Raw genomic sequence first — 16,597 nt, forward strand, 5'->3', positions numbered from 1 at the left:
ACATTCTTAAAAAACATAAGATGCAGATGTGTAAACTCCAGACATAGCCTGGAATTCTGTCTTCTGATTATTTAACACTAAAATCAGTTCGGTTTCTATCACTTCGAGCCAAGAAAGTCTTGACCAATGTTGACCTGAAACAAATAGACAGCCAGATATTTTCCTGGTGGAGACGGGTCTATTGGGGTTCAGCAGAAAATTGCAATTTAGGGTCTGCAATGACAGCCAGTCACAGTACAAGTCCCTCCACGGCAAGAGAAGGAGCACTCTTTCATAGAGAGAAAAAGGAAGGTGAGGATACAGAACACAAGGTCCACGGCTTCTCACTGGCTGAGTTATTGCCAGGAGAGGAGTCTTTCTTCTTCTGGTTGGGCTCTGCTATTGTCACAGGACATGAGAGCTCCCCCTTCTGGTCTCCTGACTCTATTTAACTGAGGTCTCTGTTGTTTTACACTCAGTTCAGTTCAGTTCAGTTGCTCAGTCATGTTTGAATCTTTGTGACTCCATGGACTGCAGCACGCCAGGCCTCCCTGTCCATCACCAACTCCCGGAGTTTACTCAGACTCATGTCCATTGAGTTGGTGATGACATCCCCTTCTCCTCCTGCCTTCAGTCTTTCTCAGCATCAGGGTCTTTTCCAATGAGTGGTTCTTCACATCAGGTGGGCAAAGTATTGGAGTTTCAGCTTCATCATCAGTCCTTCCAATGACTATTCAGGACTGATTTCCTTTAGGAGGGACTGGTTGGATCTCCTTGCAGTCCAAGGGACTCTCAAGAGTCTTCTCCAACACCACACTTCAAAAGCATCAATTCTTCAGCGCCCAGCTTTCTTTATAGTCCAACTCTCACATCCATTCATGACTACTGGAAAAACCATAGCTTTGACTAGACAGACCTTTGTTGGCAAAGTAATGTCTCTGCTTTTTAATATGCCATCTAGGTTGGTGATAGCTTTTCTTCCAAGGAGCAAGCATCTTTGAATTTCGTGGCTATAGTCACCATCTGCAGTGATCTTGGAGCCCAAGAAAATAAACTCTGTCACTGTTTCCTTTGTTTCCCCATCTATTTGCCATGAAGTGATGGGACCAGATGACATGATCTTAGTTTTCTGAATGTCGAGTTTTAAGCCAACTTTTTCATTCTCCTCTTTCACTTTCATCAAGAGGCTCTTTAGTTCCTCTTCGCTTTCTGCCATAAGGATGATGTCATCAGCGTATCTGAGGTTATTGATATTTCTCTCAGCAATCTTGATTCCAGCTGTGGTTCATCCAGCCTGGCATTTCTCATGCTTAGAAGTTTCTCATGCTTCTAAGTACTCTGCTTAGAAGTTAAATAAACAGGGTGACAATATACAGCCTTGACACTAAGAAGTTCCTAACAACAGCATCCCCTGTGTAATTTAATCCTTCTCTGTACTCACTCTGTCATTCCCTGGGATATTGTTGGGTGTCTGTATGGAAGATACCATTCTCGGAACCATAAAAGAACACAATTATTAAAGGTTTTTTTTTTTTTCCCCTCCAATTCCAACACTTGTTGATAATATCATCCAGGAAAAAGTCTCTCTCAGTGGCCATGATGGAGAATCCCAGCACTTGCTTGTCCTTCCCTTCACCTAACTTGACAGCCTGATCTAGCCTACTCCAAGGAGTCTGAGAAGGAATTACATATGCATGCCCCAAAGTTGGATTATCAATGTTTGTTTATGATGATGGAGAGATCATTGCCAGGGTTATATATATTACCTGAGAACATTCTTTGGGAACACAAGGGATTTTCAGGGGAAAGATATTTTGCTAAAATAATTCCTATTAGTGAGGTTGAGTATCATCTTTTATCATCTTTCTAGAAACGGTTTCCCAATAAGATACCAAAAGTCCTGCTGGAAACAAGAACCCCTTCCTAATGGGAAAATTTGGGCAAAAGGTAGAAAAAGGGTTTGTTACTTTGCACCAGGGAATTTGCTGGTAACAGAACCAAGAGAACAAGAGTCAAAACAACTTTCCATTAACATCAGAATTTGATACAAGCTCCCAGATAGTGCGCTGGGAAGTGCCAGCACCCTCTCTTAGGGATTAAAATGTCCATTTGGTCCTAATCCGCCCCTGCATTTTTAGCAGACATAAGGAAAAGGGCTCCCTTTTCTTCCTCCCATCGTGTTTCCAAGAGCAGCCTGTAGAGTCTTTATCTGGGGCTATTTTTTCAATTCTATCAAAAATAGAGTATGAAAGAACCCCTTTCTATAGAACTCCTTTTCAAGTCTATTCAGAGTTTAGGTTAGTTGGAAACATCTTTGAAAAATGTGCTGCATGGTAACAAAATTATGAAATATTTCCTTGCTATTAAAAATGAATATTGTCTAAGTAAGTATGAGTCCTTTACTTGCCATCTGAATGGAAACATGTTGGAATAAATCATCACTCAATGTCCACCCCAGTGACATTAATCCCTGGAAATAAAAACAAAATGAAAATATCTGAAGGTGTTCAGTCTGACCTAGTAATACTGTAGTAGAAACCTGTTCACTTTACCCAATCTATGCAATGGTGGACAACAACACAGTTTAAATTATATGAGTAAAATCCAGGGTTGCCATTAGTCAGATCCAATCAACTATAACCTGCTTGTCTAATAAGTAGAAAATTGTAACCTGCCTTTGTTCTTGCAAAACTGCTATCCCAGGTCATGTAGCCTAGACAATAAATCACAAGATCCCTTCACTGCCCCTATAAATAGCACCTCTGATATATGAACATTACGATGTTTGCCCAATTTGTTTTTAAGGAACTTGGAGTCAGCTAGTCATCTAGTTCAAACTGGTCACTGACCCTTCAGCTGAGCATGTCTGACTGTCTAATGGGTGACCTTCTGACATCAGTGGGCTCAAAACTCCACCCTTGGATCGTGCTAATACAGCCTTGTTTTGAACAGACATTCTACAAAGAAGCAGGAAGCTCAGTTGCCCCCATGCAGAGCACCCATCACCTCGCCTTTCCATGCCTCCAAACACCTTCCCTGCATCTCTGACCATCCTCTCTACTCTTTGCCCATAAGCATCCCAACCCCTCATCCCAACCCTTCTGGGAGGGGATTTGAGACCCGTCTTCCCATCTCTTCACTTGACTGCCTTGAATAAACCTTTTCTCTGCTGCCAACCTCAGTGTCTGAGCATTTGGCTTGCTGTGTGCCGGGCAAAACAAACTTGGTTGAGTGGCTTCCCAGGTGGCTCAACAGCAAAGAATTTACCAGCTAATGCAGGAGACGTAGGAGACGTGGGTTTGATCCCTGGGTTGGAAAGGTCCCCTGCAAGGGGAAATAGCAACCCATTCCAGTCGTCTTGCCTGGGAAAATCCCATGGACAGGGGAGCCTGGCAGGCTACAGTTCATAGAGTTTCAAAGAGTCAGACATGACTGATGAAGACACACACACAAATAGAGGGTATTGAGAATTGCATGTGTGTGTGCGTGTGTGTGTGTGTGTGTGTGAGCATGTCTTACATACTAAATGAACCAGGAGTTTTCTGATGAGGACAGGAAGAAATAATTTATTTACAGCATAAATAAGAATTGATCATACTAGGCATATTTACTAATGAAAGGATGTAAAGAAGGTAAGGTCAAGGGTTTTACTCCAGTGAAGTAGGAAGGTTAGGGCCATTAAATCCAGGGCCATTAAAGTCAGTAGACCTCCTGAGGGAGCTGGAAAATGAAAAGCAAGCCCACAGCACAGACCCTGATGTGTGACACTGACTTCCCCCTGCAAAGTTCTGAAGAGAGCAGCGTTTAAGCCCAGAGGTAGGTTGGCGGTTTCCCTCACACAGGCCATTGGCTGTTCCTTGGTGTTCTTGAGGCTGTTGATTACCTAATGAACCCTTCCCTATGCATCATGGCTCTCCAACTAGGAGAGGGGTACTCACTTGCTCTAGTAGTTATTTGAAACTGAGAAGTCCTCTATAGCCCTCAAATTAAAAAAAAAATCTTTCAGAGTCACAGATTTAACCAAAGTACAAATACTGCAGTGCTGGCCATATGTGAAGCATCCTAGGAGGCAATAGAAAGGGATAAAATATAGGCAGTATATGCCTAATCCCAAGGAATTTATGGCCTATCATAGTCAAGCTAAGGAGAAAAAAAAGAAAACTTCTGTGTCTAGGTGATAGTTGAAACTATCAACGTACGGCTGTCTCTCACTTTATCATCCTTCCTTTCTCCCATTCAAGTATTCATCCGAAGATATTGGGTTGACTATAACACCTAGAGATATTCATTTATGGTTTTCTCCACTTTAGATTGCCCCATTCCCTTCTCTCATTCAGGTTCTTCCAGAGTAAGATGGAGGAGAGAAGGCCAGTTCCAAGGGCATGTTACCAAGTTCATGGGCTCCATCCTGCCAGGGACATTTTCCTGGTGGAGAGGCATGAGAGGAGCATTCACCTACAAACTTTATTGGCTCTGTGTGTGCACGTGTGTGTCTGTGTGTGTGTGTGTGTGTGTGTGTGTGTGTGTGTGTTGATGGGGGGCTGTCTTACATGAGGAATCCACACATGTTGTCTGAATGACATCCTGGCTTTTGTCCCCACAGACCTAAATCCAGTGACAGGAATGGGATCAAAAAAAAAAAAAAAGAGGTGCAGAGAGAGCCAAGCCAGTACCAGGGTCTTGGGGGGCTGAAACCTTCATAGATTTGGGGAAGGGTCTATGAGACCATCAGGGAGGTAGAGGATATTCTAGCTAGATGCTTCTCCAGCAGCATCAAAGCAAGAGCTTCAGAAAAGTTGGGTTTTGGAAGAAACTGGGAGAAGAATTGGGGGACTAACCTAAAACTGAGTCCACATTCCAGCCCTGAGGGGCAGACAGCCTCAGCTCGATGGGCACACATCCTTGCGTGGCTTTCTCATCTTCTCCCTTCCCTGCACCCCAGCGCCCCCTTCTGTTGGGGTGTCGCATCACACGGTGGCCCACCTCCACTCACACTCTACCTTGAGCTCTGTTTAGGGAGGTGGACCGTGACCAGGACAACGGGCACATGTGAGCAGAACTTGAGAAGCCTCACGTCTGTTTCAAAGACTTTTATTGCCATTTAGACTCCTTCACCACAAGTCATCCTCTGCTTCTGCTCCAGTTAGTGTCCAGAGACTCTGCTCAATCTGGAAAGCCCCCTCCGGAATGTTGAACTCAACTGCCTCCTCTCATTTACCTTCTTCAAGTGCTTTACAATACTGGGAAATGATGACTTGTTCACTTCTTGAAGCATGGGTCTACTTGGCTTTTGAGGGGCTGAGTACACCATATTCTTTCCTGCCTTTCTGAAACTGCCTTCTCTGACTCGTTTCCTGCTCCCATTAGCCTCAAGAATATTCTTGAACCTAACATTTCTCTGACCATCTCCATTTACTTAAGTGTCTTGAAACCCACCACTGAGTCTTTCTGAGTGGTTTTTAAATTTGAATCTCCCTGAGAACCTTGAGATTTCCTCTGAATTCCAACCCCGTGTTCATACCCATCTGATGAAAATTGCATCCTGAATGTTATATATAAGGTCAGTATATCCGTACTTAGACCAAAAATTCATTCCAAACTGCAAATGCAATGATTAATAACAACAAAAGATGATGGATATAAGAGAAAAAAAGAGAAAGAAATGACACATCCAAAAGTTTAATCTTAAGGAAATACAACATAAAAGACAGGGAGATAGAAAGAATCGTAAGCAGAATGTTCCAGCCTGGTACACCAGAGAATGGTGATATTTTTGGAGAGGGTTAGGGAAGCTGAGAAAAAGTAATAATAATCAGTTTTAGGATTAAAGGAAAAGTGAAGAATTCTGTTTGGATCATATTAGTTTTCCATGTTGAGTACTTTTTCTGCTCAGTTTTAAATGTATCCACAGACCTAGGGTCCTTTCCTATTTTTCTCACTAATCTTGGCCACAAGATTAGTGGCCTTTGATCAGGACTTTCTTCAGTCTCATGGGAACTTCTTGAGGAAAATGTCAAAAACTTCCAACAAAGTATTTCTTTTTAATTCTCTCTTGAAGCCAAACTTGTTACTTTTATGAACAAAAATGGGAAAAATATGTATTTATTATAATGTGTAAATAGAATAAAAAATAACAATAATAAATACTATATAACATGTAAAAATAACCACTCAAACTCCCATCTGGAATCTTAAAGCAATCAAAGTAGACAAATGCACTCCTCACTTCTCGAAAATGACTTAAAAGTTTTTACTCCTTGAGATACACTGGAAAATATCATTCTTTAAAGCTTTCAACCAGACAATGTAAGTCCTGAGACTGGAGCAGGTGTAAAAATTCGTAGAAGACACCAATGGCATAGAATTCGGTGGATTTTATTTTATATTTAAATCCTTCAACCTCCTACTCTGCTTTAAGGCCTGACAGCAGCCACCTTCCTAAAAGCCTATTGTACTTGTCACCCACCTTTGCACCATTAGAAACCTGCTAATTGCTGTCTTGGTAACAAAAGGAAACAACACCACTGTGCTACTAAAAAAAAAAAGAAAACCCTATGTGAACTGCTTACCCTCCAACATGCAAATGATTTTAATTGACTTTGTCTTTCTTCCAAGAGGAAAGAGAGATACACCATCATGGTGAGATCTGCTCTCATTAATGGAATGTGTGCTAAGTCTCTTCAGCTGTGTCCAACTCTGTACGACCCTACAGCCCACCATGCTCCTCTGTCCATAGGATTCTCTAGGCAAGAATACTCGGTTGCCACGCCTTCCTCTAGGGGATCTTCCCGACCCAAGGATCGAACCCATGTCTCTTATATCTCCTGCATTGGTAGGCAGGTTCTTTACCACTAGTGCCACCTGGGAAGCCCCATTAATGGAGACATATCACTAACTTAAGATGCAAGTTGAAGGCTGGTAAATATCCATCTTTCAGCTCACCAGCCTGCAGCATACACAGAAACTAGCGTGTAAGCTTCTCTATTCCTCCTCCCTCTCAGCTTTCCCCTCCTGGGACCCAATAAAGGACTTGGGAGCAGGTAAAAAGCTGCACATTATTTCTGTACCTTTATCCCAGCTGCACTTTGGAAAACAGATTTTCAGGCTCTGAACCAACAGGCAGTAAGTCACTCAGCCCATTTTCTTAGGATTACACTGCAACGTTACTGTTCACTTCCCAATAACTCTATAACCACGGACGGTAACAAAATACAGAGAATTTTCTTCTCTGTGCTTCTGAAAGCTGCCTCCTCATGAATATCTCTTTCTCAGCCATTTTCTAATCCAAATTTTTCCATCAGAGCTAAGAATTTCTGTGACAGGGAATTTGGTACATTTCCATACGGCCAGGATCAGCCGTATCCACAAAGATTCTAGACAGCTTTGACTAATTGCTTCTTAGGATACATCTGTGATAATTAGAAGGATTCTTAGGTCCAAAAGTGGTCATATTAATAGAGCTCTAGATTATAAAAGAAAGCTGAGGGACCAAATATTGAATGGGGAGTGTTAGGCATCTCTCTGTTTTGTGCTGTTGGAAGAGTTAGGTGATAAAAATTTCATCCGCTCACCCAATGTTTATGGTGTGCCAACTTTGTATGGAGCCCCTGCTATGCTACATGGGGATAGAGCTGTGAACATGATCCCTAATGTTACTGCTTTCCTGGAAATCCTACACTAGGCAGGAAGTGAGATTAAAATTATACAATTTAGCAAATGCATTCACAGAGAAAGCCCAGGTAATGGTGCTATGAGGAAGATCAAAGTGGTATCATGATAGACAGTGATTTGAGGAGTGGACAAGGCTACTTAAGAGGAGACAGCCTGCAAGACTTCTCTGAGGAAATGACATTCAAGCTGATGTGGTAGTCTTGAAATGCAGCCTCCAAATTCTTGCATATTCTTCCCATATCAAGAGGGGGAGTCTATGTCCCTGCCCATTGCCCCTTGAATCCAGGCTCTCTGCTGACAAACAGCACAAAGCAAAAGTGACCCCATGCCACTTCCAGGGCTGAGGTCTTAAGGAAACTGCCCGCTTCTCCTTCCTGTCTCGGTGGGGTTGCTTGCTCTGGGAACAAGGCCATGCAGCACTCTGTGAGCCTTCTGCCTTAGAGAGGCAGATCTACATTGTGATCTCCTCCCACAGGTCACTTCCAAAAGTAGAGAGCACATCTGTCATTGATCTAAACCCCTTTCTAACTCAAAATCCCACTTAGCAGGACACTGTAGAAATGTAGTTACTGAGATATCATCCTGTTTAGGTCAAAATATTTATGGTCATATAAATGCATTATTCTTTGCATAGAAAAGGACACCATAAACCTGAAATCAATGGGATGTAAACATTGAGTGGCAGGCAAGTGAGGTCACCATAAGAAATACCTTGGGGTCAGACAGCATGTGAGCAGCCTTGATGGCATCTGTGCCTTTTCCTACAATTCATCTATACTCCTCCCTGGGATAAGGCAAGAAGTCAAACCCAGCTGCCTCTCCTTGGAATGTCAGAAGTTCAGTGCTCCATCAGGATTTTAAATGGTGACTCCAGATTCCTTTTCAGCTATTCTAAGATGAGCCAATAAAGTCATATTACTTCATGAGCAATGAAGGGTTTAGGGTTGATTTTTCTTCTGGCTACAGCTAATTTTGGTGAAATGACATCATGAAAATATAGATGGAGAATAGCAATATTAATTCATCAGACATTATTTATTAGTGATGAGCTATGTAACAAATACAAGTCATAAATTTAAGAAAAGGCACTGTCATTAATCACTCACTATTTACAATGGGGACCCACAGAACTTCATCTGAACAATCTCTTCTCACAATCTGCTTATTACAAGTTCAGCTGTGGCTGCCTTTTCAATCTTGTGACAAATCCTCTTTCCTTCTTTCCTTTCTAATTGCTAATCCTCCTTTACAATTCTAAGGAAAGTAACTCTTCTCTCTAACGGTTGCTATGGCTTCCCAGCCTAAAGCAATTCTCTCTTCTTTTTTGGTGAGAGTAACCTGATTTTTTTTTTTTTTTTTTTCAGGCAGCAAAGTGCCCAGCCGCCAGAGGACAAATCATAATTGGCCTAAGCCAATCAAAGAAACCATTCTGTTTCGCCTGCCATTTGTCTAGAAATAGGTATAGTTGGCCCTCAATATCCATTGGTTCCACATCCATGGATTCAAGCAACCTCAAATGAAAATTATCAGGAAAAAGAATATTCCAGAAAGTTCCCAAAAGCAAACCTTGAATGTGCCACCTGCCAGGAACTATTTAAATAGTATTTACATGTTATTAGGTATTATAAGTTGGAGAAGGCAATGACACCTCACTCCAGTACTCTTGCCTAGAAAATCCCATGGACGGAGGAGCCTGGTAGGCTGCAGTCCATGGGGTCTCTAAGAGTCGGACACGACTGAGTGACTTCACTTTCACTTTTCACTTTCATGCATTGGAGAAGGAAATGGCAACCCACTCCAGTGTTCTTGCCTGGAGAATCCCAGGGACAGGGGAGCCTGGTGGGCTGTCATCTCTGGGGTCGCACAGAGTCGGACATGACTGAAGCGACTTAGCAGCAGCAGCAGCAGGTATTATAAGTAATCTAGAGATGATTGAAAGTATATGGGAGGATAAGCCTACACAATATGCAAATACTACCCCATTTTTTACATAAGGGACTTGAGCATCTGGAGACTTTGGTATCTGAGGGAGGTCCTGGAGACAATATCTTGCATATACTAAGGGATGACTGGATAAGCTGTCCCATTATCTGAAAGTAGAATTTCCAATGAAACCTTTCACAAGTCAAAATAGCATGAAGTGAAGAAGCAATTACCTTAAAACATATCTTGCTGATGGATGCAAAAAATAAATTGAGATAAAGCACAGGTGCTCACAGACTCAGTTCAAAGCTATGGCAGCTTGATGCTGAGATGCTGGGTATAGTTCCTGGGGAAGGAGCTTGGTGGTGCCTTCCAGGTAGCTCAGCTGGTAAAGAATCTACCTTCAATGCAAGAGACCCTGGTTCAATTACTAGGTTGGGAATTCTGTTGGAGAAGGGACAGGCTACCCACTCCAGTATTCATGGGTTTATCTGGTGGCTCAGATGGTAAAGAATCTGCCTGTAATGCCAGAGACCTGGGTTAGATCCCTGGGTTGGGAACAGCCCCTGGAAGAAGGCATAGCAACCCATTCCAGTATTCTTGCCTGGAGAAGCCCCATAGACAGAGCCCATAGGGTCACAAAGAGTCAGACATGACTGAGTGACTAAGCACACACTCGCTGCTTGGGATGCCTCTATACCAGCCCATTGCAAAACAAACTGCCTGAAAGCAAATAATGGCCCTTTGGAAAGACATTTTAGGGCCCTGGGTACCTGAAGAATGATCTAGAAAAAAGCCTTTGTCTCAGGAACACTGAAAGCTCCTAAGCTCCTAGCTTACAGCAGGAGCCCCTCCTGGCTGGATCTGAGGTGGTACTTAGGAGCGGCCGGTTAAGGGACGATGTTAACCTAAATATGACAGGGAGATGGTCTGTAATCCTAAGGCCCAATGAAGATACTAGTTCCCAAGCACCAAAAATAATTCTTTCATTTTTCCCTTTATTTTATTTGTAAGATCAGAACTTCAGTGATTTTCAGCAAATGAAAAGTAGTTGCTCTTAGATGGAAATACACAGAAATGGATTTATCATGAAGCCAATGGAACTGAAGCTCCAAGCCCCTCACTTGCACAGGTTCAGAGAAAAAAGCCTTGGCAATACATTCACAGGATGACAATGCTCCATCTCATGAGTAAGAGGGCAGACACCACTGCATACTGAAGCTAACAGAATAAATTATTTTTTTGTAATATGTGTAGAGGTAAGATATTATAAAAAATTTTGACTTTAAAAGGACACACAGAAACAAAAATGGTGTAGCCATTGCAGAAAACATTTTGGCACTTCCTTAAGTTAAACAGAATTACCATGTAATGCAGTAATTCCCAAGAGAATGGAAAATTGGGACTCTAACAGATACTTATATACCAGTGTCCATAGCAGGCTATTCACAATAGTCAAAAGGTAGAAACAACCCAAGTGTCCATCAATAAATGGATGGATAAGCAAAATGAGGTCTATACATACAATGGAATGGTATCCAGCCTTTGTAATGAATGACATTCAGATACAAGCTTCCACATGGATGAACCTTGAAAACATTATGCGAAGTCAAATAATACAGATAAAAAAGGGGAAATATTGCATGACTGTACTCATACGAGTTACCTAAGATAAGCAAATTCAGAGATAGAAAGTAGACTAAAGGTGGCCAAGGGCTGGGGAAGGGAGGCTGAGGAATTACAGCTTAATGGTTACAGAGCTTCTACTTTAGGTGATGAAAAAGTTCTGGAAATAGATAGTGTATTAGTCAGAGTTCTCCAGAGAAACAGAACAGATATAGAGAGATATATAAGAGGAGATTTATTATAGGAATTGACTCACACCATCTGAAGGCCAAGTCCTACAATCTGCCAACTACAAGCTGCTGGTACAATTCAGCCCAAGTCTCAAGGCCTGAGACACAGGAGTCCCTGGACCTCAGCCAGGGTTGTGGGTGCTGCCATGGTACATACTTGGAGAAGGGTGGTCCAGCAGTGAGGGCATCACCTGGGGGCTTGTGAGCAGCGTAGAACCCCGGGCCCCAGTCAGACTCACAGACTCACAATCTCTGCAGGATTGAAGCCTGCCTTCTGGGTTTGAACAGCCCACCCAGTCCCCAAGCACACGAAAACACCGGTCTAGAACTTGAGCTTCACATGTGTATATTAGAAAAAGCTTCATTTCCCCCTTGTCTGCCATGAAAGACTGAGGGAAGGGAAGACATTTTCTTGATCAATCAGATCAGCATCACTGAATACAAAGGCCAGGAACATTTCAGGGACCCTGGGGATTCTCTGCATTCATATCAGATGAGTGAGCTTATACATGCAATGGGGTAGGGCGTAGGAGGACAGGGTCTTCCAAACCCTCATAGTGAAGGAGGAAACAGACAGAACAGTCTCCATCTTGAAAGCAGGACTCCATCTTGGACTGGACTGTGGACTTTGAGCTATATGCCCAGTATCTATGGAAACGACGTACCAACTGGAAAACCAGACCCCTGGAAGTAAGAGCCCCAGGGCTCATACCTAGATGCTCTGTTGCCTAAAAGAACGCCCTAATTATCTGTGTAACTGAATAGAATCATGCATTCTATTATGCTTATTGGGGTGTGACCACAGACCTATTGATAATTGTCCACTGTTAACTACCTAGGCTTAAGGCATATGAATCACAAGTTAACTTTGATTGTATCTTTCTTTTCCTTTGCTCAGACTAGTTTCAGGGAATTTGGGAGGTGGGTTTGGGCACGTACACTTAGGGTATATAAGGTTTTCACAAAAACTGGTTGGGGTCCTTAGCTAAGAGGAGACTCTGCCTTGGCCCCACTGGTGTAATAAACTGCTCTCCACTATCTGCATTGTCCTTCTGAGTGAGTTTGTTTCTAGAAACACGTGGCTACAACAGTAGCCTGGAAACTGTGCTCCTTGGTCCCACAAAATGAGATGAACAAAGGGACTAGTGACCCAGGAACCAGGAGCCCTCACTCAGCAGAGCAGGAGAAGAATTGTCCTGGGGATACACAGGACATGTAGGAAGGGTCCTCTATTTTCTTTTTTAGTGACTTTTCTATGATTGCAAAAGCAATACTTTATTGTCATAGGATATTTAGGAAATACAGAAAGACATGAAGAAAATAATCAAAATTCCCATTCTCCAGGTCAAGTCACTTGAACCACTTGATATTTTGGTGTATCTTCTATATCCTATCTAGCTATATACCCATGCTCACTACTATATACCCATGCTCACTACTATATATGTGAGAAACATTTTTTAAATGTAAATATACATTTGTATACATATTCATACATGTTATATATAAAAATGTAAATATGCCTATGCATTTATGGCATATATTATATATGAACATGTACAGATACTATATATGATACTCATACATATAATAAATACATATATTAAAAATCAAATCCCTTATAATTATACAGTAGAGATGATGAATAGATTCAAGGGATTAGATCTAGTAAACAGAGTGCCTGAACTTTGGATGACGGTTCATGACATTGTTCACAAGGGAGTGACCAAAATCACCTCCAAGAAAAATAAATGCAAGAAGTCAAAGTGGTTGTCTAAGGGGCCTTACAAACAGCTGAGAAAAGAAGAGAAGGTAAAGGTGAAGAGAATGGGAAAGATATACCCATCTGAATGCGGAGTTCCAGAGAATAGCAAGGAGAGATAAGAAGGCATTCTTCAATGAACAATGCAAAAAGATAGAGGAAACCAATAGAATGGGAAAGACTAGAGATCTCTTCAAGAAAATTGGAGATATCAAAGAAACATTTCATGCAAGAATGGGCACAAAAAAGGACAGAAATTGTAAGGACCTAACAGAAGCAGAAGAAATTAAGAAGAGGTGGCAAGAATACACAGAAGAACTATACAAAAAAGGTCTTAATGACCCAGATAACCATCATGGTGTGGTCACTCACCTAGAGCCAGACATCCTGGAGTGTGAAGTCAAGGATGGGCCTTAGGAAGCATCACTATGAACAAAGCTAGTAGAGGTGATGGAATTCCAGCTGAGCTATTTCAAGGCCTAAAGATGATGCTGTAAATTATGTTAGCAAAGTTCAAAAATTCAGCAGTGGCCACAAGACTGGAAAAGGTCAGTTTTCATTCCAATCAGAAAGAAGTGCATTGCCAAAGTATGTTCAAACTACCCTACAATTGCGCTCATTCTGCATGCTGGTAAAGTTATGTTCAAAATCCTTTAAGCTAGGAGTCAGCACTACATGAATCAAGAACTTCTAGTTGTACAAGCTGGGTTTCAAAGAGGTAGAGGAACCAGAGACGAAATTACCAACAATCATTGGCATCTTAGAGAAAGCAAGTGAATTCCAGAAAAACATCTACTTCTGCTTCATTGACTATGCTTTGACTGTGTCGATCACAACAAACTGTGGAAAATTCTTAAAGAGATGGGAATACCAGACCACCTTACCTGTTTCGTAAGAAACCTGTATGTGAGTCAAGAAGCAACAGTTAGAACCAGAAAAAGAACAGTGGACTGGTTCCAAATTGGGAAAGGAGTACATCAAGGCTGTATATTGTCACCTTGCATATTTAACTTACATGCAGAGTAATCATGCAAAATGCCAGGCTGGGTGAGTCCCAAGCTGGAATCAAGATTGCCAGGAGAAAAAGCAATAACCTCAGATATGCAGATAATACTACTCTAATGGTCAAAAGTAAAGAGGAACAAAGGAGCCCTTTGATGGGGGTGAAAGAGGAGAGTGAAAAAGCTTAAAACTCAACATTCAGAAAACTAAGATCATGGTCTGGTCCCACCACTCCACTGCAAATCAAAGAGGAAAAAGTGGAAGCAGTTACAAATTTTCTTTTCTTGGACTCCAAAATCACAGCAGACGGTGACTACAGCCATGAAAATAAAAGACACTTGCTCCGTGGAAGAAAAGCTATGACAAACCTAGATAGCATATTAAAAAGCAGAGATATCACTTTGCCAACAAAGGTTTGTATTGTCAAAGCTATGGTTTTCCAGTGGTCATGTATGGATGTGAGAGTTGGACTATAAAGAAAGCTGAGAGCTGAAGAATTGACACTTTTGAATTGTGGTGCTAGAGAACACTCCGCAAGGAGAGCAAAACAGTCAATCCTAAAGGAAATCAACCCTGAATATTCATTGCAAAGACTGATGCTGAAGCTGAAGCTCCAATACTTTAGCCATGTGATACAAAAGTTGACTCATTGGAAAAGACCCTGATGCTGGGAAAGATTGAAGGCAAAAGGAGAAGAGGGTGCCAGAGAATGAGATGGTTGGATGGCATCACCAACTCAAAGAACATGAATTTGTGCAAACTCCAGGAGACAAAGAAGGATAGGGAAGCCTGACATGCTGTAGTCCATGGGGTCACAAAGAGTTGAACATGACTTTGTGACTGAACAATAGCAAAAATATTTTAAAATATTAATATATAAGTATGTATATACTTATATATGTAATTGGCATGTGTATAAATATATAGAATATATAAGTATATAATATAAATAGATAATATAAAGTTTTTCTAAATAAACATATACACACACAATTTTGTACCCTACATTTTTATACTTAGTGTTGTATTGCATTTTGCTCGTTTATACAGGACAGTTACACAGTGCCAATTTTAGATTCCCCAGGTGTCCCTCACTGACTTTGCCTCCCTTTCCCCCCACCTGCCAATAGCCACCATCCAACTAGAGGCTCTAAAACTGCAGATTACATGAAGACTATGTGGCAAGTGAGGAGGTAAACATCACCTCTGCCTTCCCATGGGAACCAGTGAACCAGGCAATTACTGGGGGAACCAGCCCCCTTCCCAAGGTGCTGGGCCACCACCCTCCATGCGGATGCCCGCCCCACCCCACACACACACTCAGCACTGAATCAGGGGACACAACCGTCCCAGCCCTGTGGATAATCCCCTGTAAGTTCAGCCGCCCCAACTCTTCAGGACCACAGAGAGCCTACAAATTCAAAGCGAGTGGAAATTATGTTTTAAGTTCTGTGTGTTAGCAGGTGGGAGTTCAGATCATCTTTGTGCTAATGAGGGTTGATCCACTGCAGAGTCCTAAACAGTGCCCCAAATCACGTCATAAAGCCACACATGGGCAGACCCACAGTATGGTCAGACTACCTGCAAACCTAAGCCCTCCCTTACCCTTTATCAAGAAGTCTATCCAGGCAGAGTCTAAAACATTTTAAACAAAATGATGCAGGCTCTCATTTAAATAGTTTCAAAAGATATGATTTCAAAGAGCTCATTTCCATGTTTATTCTATTGATTCAATTTAAAACAAACTGCAACATGGAGCTCATAATAAGCCCAAACAGTTGAAGGATCATTTTCATTTTTGGAATAATAAGTCTTCCTTTTTTCCCCCTCTACTGCTGCAATTAGGAGAGAAAAGAAAATTGGATTTTAATTAATCAGCAAGCACTCCTCTCTTCCAATCACTGGGAATTTTGAGGCAGTAGAAACTACAGTGTGGGGAGGTTACATGGCTCCAAAAATAGCTGGAAAAAAACATATGACTCCTTGGCCTGGTAAGGTTTTTTTTTTTTTTTTTTCAGAATTCAAAGGCAGTTTAACGTAACATTGGAAAACTCAAGCAAGCGCCAGCCAGGGTTTCTCTGAGCAGGAATGTGTTGCTATGGATGGAAGCTAGCTGCAGCACCCATGTCCCCTCCTGAGACCTCGGAGGGCAGGGAGCTGCTCTCCCCATCAGAAGAGCTCAAACCAGCAGACTGACTACCCACAGACACCTGCTTCTGCCACCAGGAGCCAGCTCGATATGTGGTGCACCTGTCTTCTTTCCTTTCCCAGCTGCCCGACCATCTCTTTTGTCTCAGGTACTGGCATTATAAGCCTTATTAATTATAGATCAATCTCTAATTTGAAGGTATGAGCCAAGACTGTAGGGGGTCTCATTAACATAAAATTCAAGGCTGACTCAGAG

The sequence above is a fragment of the Bubalus bubalis genome, chromosome 14, assembly GCF_019923935.1.
Source record: "Bubalus bubalis isolate 160015118507 breed Murrah chromosome 14, NDDB_SH_1, whole genome shotgun sequence".
NCBI lineage: Eukaryota > Metazoa > Chordata > Mammalia > Artiodactyla > Bovidae > Bubalus > Bubalus bubalis.